Below are 4,544 nucleotides of genomic sequence, written 5' to 3'. Positions count from 1 at the left end.
CCATGCGATCCTCAATTTCTTCCTCCGTTTCATAATCCCCACTCGTGTGCAACATAATATTATATGAATGCAGCAAATATATACACGACATACAAAATCATACAAATCACAGTCACAACAGTCCAATCACAGTCATACATTCTCAGTGAAAACATAGTCAAATCAATCAAATTGTATTATCAGTGAGTCATATACCCTGAGTGGCAGAACAGTCTTTTCACCTATTAGGGGTATTTTAGTCATTTCACCCTACAAGGGTGTTTTGGTAAATCTACAAACCAAAGGTATTTCAGTAATTTTGCAAACAAATGATATTTCAGTAATTTTTGAAAGTCAAGGGTATTTCTGTAATTCTATAAATCAGGGGTATTTTTGTAATTTTCTAAATCAATGGTATTTCAGTAATTTTACAAATCAGGCGTATTTTGGAAATTTTACAAATCGAGGGTATTTCGGTAATTTTACAAGTCGATGGTATTTTGGTAATTTTATAGGTCAAAGGAATTTCGGTAATTTTCAGGTCGAGGGTATTTCGATAATTTCACAAATCAGAGGCATTTTGGTAATTATACAAACCAGGGGTATTTTGGTAATTTTGCTAATCGAGGGTATTTTGGTAATTTTGTAAACCAAGGGTATTTCAGTAATTCTACCCTCTAGATATGAGAATCACATAGTCCACATGGCCCATCTTGGCCCAAAGCAACCTAAGCCCACGAGAGCACTCATGATGGCCTCAACCATCACGTCAAAGCTCTCACACGTGCACTCGCACGCTCGTGTGGCTGCTATCGCCGTGTGACCAGCATTTCAGTATTCCGGCTTTTGCCGTTCTATAGCTAGAGTAGTGCTAAATACACATTTGTTTATGAGAACGCGCCGAAGTCCACAATCACTAACCTTGGCACATCCTGCATTGAGTCTTAATCACTTTCAACCATTAGGAAAATTCCTTACTTATTATGACCACTTCAACCACAGAGTTCCAGTCCAACTGCAACTCCTACACAGCTCAAATAGCAAAATAAATACCCCATTGCGCATCCCAAGACTTGAACCTTAGACCTTACAGTTACACAACGCGCCACCTTGCCACTCCACCACAGACTCTTTGTGTGTCATATTTTATCCTCAATTAATTATAAGGCATATGTGCTAACATCCAGATTCCTTTAAAAGAAAAACCAAAATAAATTGCAAGAGCCAACACTTGAACCCAGGCTCCCTTGCAACCTTAATGATGCCACAACCACTAGACCACATGCTTTCTTGTGTCATTTATTGACCATAATAATTTAAAAGGCCTTCATCCAAGCACCCAGGGTTTTATTCACTTAAAACCAAAATTTTTGCTAAAGCCCATGTTTGAACCCAAGATTTCTCCAACACTTCTCAGGGCCATAAACCACCAAAGCAGACATTTAATTGTGTCATTTCCTTGCATAATTAAATGCTTATATACAACCTCCTTACGACCCACACTCAAGGCCCAATACTATTAGGCCCAAATTCGAGGCGTTACAAAATTTCTTTTTGAAAAATTACATCAAATTAAATTCTCATGAAAGGTTGGAGGGTTCACAAATGGTTCCTCTTAAGTTGCAATCTCCTTAGACAGAATTCATTTTAAGTACTAATTCAAGAAAAATAATTTCCAAGCAAGTCATTTATTCAAATAAGAGAGAGAAAAAATTGAAAATAAATTAATGAAAGAGAGAGTTAAGAGGACTCCCTCAAGTTATTGATGATTGTCACTAACAAAGGTGATGCCGAACGACCATTTATCATACCAACCATATCCATCTAGAAAGAAGTAATGTTGCCCAATAATTAATTCAATATTTGCTTGAAAAATAGCATCAGGAAATGGTTTTTCTGTTTTGCTTTGCTCGACTTTCTGTCATTCGTACAAATCTGCTGACCCATGATGATCATTAAAAAAATTATCCCATTTTTTTGTTATACCTTTTTCACTAGTACACGTCCCACCCACTAAATGTCATAGATGGGATCCGTGATCCTTTTTTTTAATCAATGAGACTCGAGTTTCCCAGGATCAAATACTCAAGATTGAGTCGAACTCTTCTGTCCTTTAACAAATCCCTTTTTAGTATTTACAATACACCACTCGATACCTCTCTCGTGCCTTTTCAAAATAGTGAAGTCTAACTCGGATTGCTCTTTTTTTGATGGGTTGGGTTGCTTGTACTCATGTGATGATAGCTTTAATGACTTGAACTAAACTTTTGAACTGAATTCTTCCAAGTTAGCTTCCAATTGGGTACCATCCTTGTCTTGATGTGAAGAATCAAATGAAATACCTTCCAATGGATCATTGTATTCTAATTTTCAATGAACCAACAAATCTTCCTCTAAGATAGTAAAACAATCTTTAACCTCATCAAGAGATCTTAAGGCCTTGAGTACATTAAAGGTCACTTTTACATCTTGAACTTGCATGGTGAGTTCACTATTCTGTACATCGATGCTCGTCCTGCTAGTTTCTAGGAATGGCCTTCCTAGGATGATTTATACTTTTTTATTTGCTTCAAAATCTAAGATAATAAAGTCAACAGGAAATATGAATTTATCAACATGTACCAAGACAGCCTCGATCTTTCCTTCTATGTATGCCAAAGATCAATCCACCAATTAGAGTGTAATTTTAGTCATTTTGGCCTTACAGCACCTAATCGTCTAAACACAGACATAGGCATTAAGTTGATACTCGATCCCAAATCACACAAAGCCTCACCATAATAGGATTCCCTAATAGTGCAAGGTATGATGAAACTTCCTGGATCCTTCAACTTAGAAGGCAACTTGTTCCGAGAAAATAGGCTACATTTTGTAGTCAGGGCTACAGTTTCAAACTCACCAAACCTTCTCTTCTTAAAAAAAATTCCTTTATAGCTTTTGCATAGTTCGGCATTTGCTCCAAAGCTTCTACCAATGGAATGTTGATATGTATCTATTTCAACACATCCAACATTCTTTTAATCTGAGTATCATGTTTATATTGTTGGAGTCTTTAAGGATATGGGGTTTGTGGAACATTGGCTTGGATTGGACAACTCTTCTGAGGTAATATTTCTGCATCTAATGAAGAGGTTAGCTTATCAGAATTCACTAGTTTAGATTTTACCTTTTCAGAATTTGTAGAATTTGGCTTCTCTGGTGTAGGAATTTTAACTGTTGGTTGATTTTCCTCTTTCTAAGGAGGTTCATCGTCAACCTCTACCTTATTGGTTCTAAAGTCCTTCCACTTCGTAAATTGACCGCTTTGTATTTCTCCTTGCTCGATTTTATTAGGTCCTCCATGTCACTAGGCAAAGCTCCTTGTGGTATATTTCAAATTTTATTGGCTAGCTGCCCCATCTAATTCTCCAAATTTCTCAAAGTTACTTCATTATTTGCCATGTATACTTTTAGTAAGTTCTTAAGATTATTAGAAGACTCGACCATTGAAGGATTTTCTATGTTTCTTGGTACAACACATTGGGGTTTGCTTCTAAGCTCATTAGCTAATTGTCCCACTTAATTTTCTAGATTCTCCAATGTTGTTACTTGGCCTTGAACCAAGGCATCATTTTTATCAATGTATGCCTTAAACAAATTCTCCAAATTATTTGAAGGTTCAACTTGCAGTGGGTTTTGAACTTGTTGATTGAGACCAAGAGGTTGATTTGATCTATGTTGCATCTAAGTGTTGTTCAGTCCACCTACTTGGTAGTGAATTGGTCGCTGAGTTGAAACATGATTTAAACTGTTAGTAGTAAACTATTTCAACATTGAATAGATAAACGATACCTGAGCTAAGAGTGAAGTAAGGCAGTCTACTTCATGTACTCTGACTACTTGTCTTCTTGAAGCTTCTTGATTTTTCAGCCACTAATTATTACTGGCTATTCTCTCGATCATTTTGTAAGCCTCGTTATAAGACTTTGACAAGAGAACATCATTTGTAGAAGCATCTACCACCAACCTTGTGTGTGCGTTAAGACCATTATAGAATGTCTCCAACTAGATACAATATGGAATCCCATGATGAGGACATCTACGTAGTAACTCATTGAATCTTTCCCACACCTCCTATAAGGACTTGTTATCCAATTGTTGAAAAGTGGTGATCTCATTCAGCAACTTAGCAATTTTGCTAGGTGGGAAATACTTTACCAGAAAGCATTAAGCTAATTGTTGCCAAGTAGAAATTGAGTTGGATGGCACGACTTAAGCCATACTCATGTTCGATCTCGCAACAAGTATGGAAACAACTTCAACCTCAGTGTGTCTTCAGTTACACCAGCTATCTTGAAAGAATCGCTCACCTCCATAAACAATCGAATGTGAAGATGTGGACCTTTTATGGGCATTCCACTGAATTAGCCTATTGTTTAAAGCATCTGAAACATCATAGGCTTCAATTCAAACTATGTTGCCTCAATCTCCTGTCTCCTAATATTGGGATTTAGTTTGTTAAGAAGTGGCATGGCATAATGTCTTATGGGTCGATACCTATCATCAGCAATAAGGATTGGATTTCG

The 4,544-nt window shown here is 36.8% G+C and overlaps 1 non-coding gene across 1 annotated transcript; it reads left to right on the top strand.

The window, feature by feature from the left end:
• The first annotated feature begins 4,039 nt into the window (after positions 1-4,039).
• Positions 4,040-4,146, top strand: LOC121203857 (small nucleolar RNA R71). The gene has a single exon (XR_005898792.1). It is a non-coding gene; the product is annotated as a small nucleolar RNA R71 (small nucleolar RNA).
• The last annotated feature ends 398 nt before the right edge of the window (positions 4,147-4,544 follow it).

This window comes from Gossypium hirsutum, chromosome A07 (genome assembly GCF_007990345.1).
Source record: "Gossypium hirsutum isolate 1008001.06 chromosome A07, Gossypium_hirsutum_v2.1, whole genome shotgun sequence".
NCBI classification, from domain to species: domain Eukaryota; kingdom Viridiplantae; phylum Streptophyta; class Magnoliopsida; order Malvales; family Malvaceae; genus Gossypium; species Gossypium hirsutum.
Note: the sequence above shows the minus strand (reverse complement) of the source record. Positions and strands in the feature narration are given on the sequence as shown.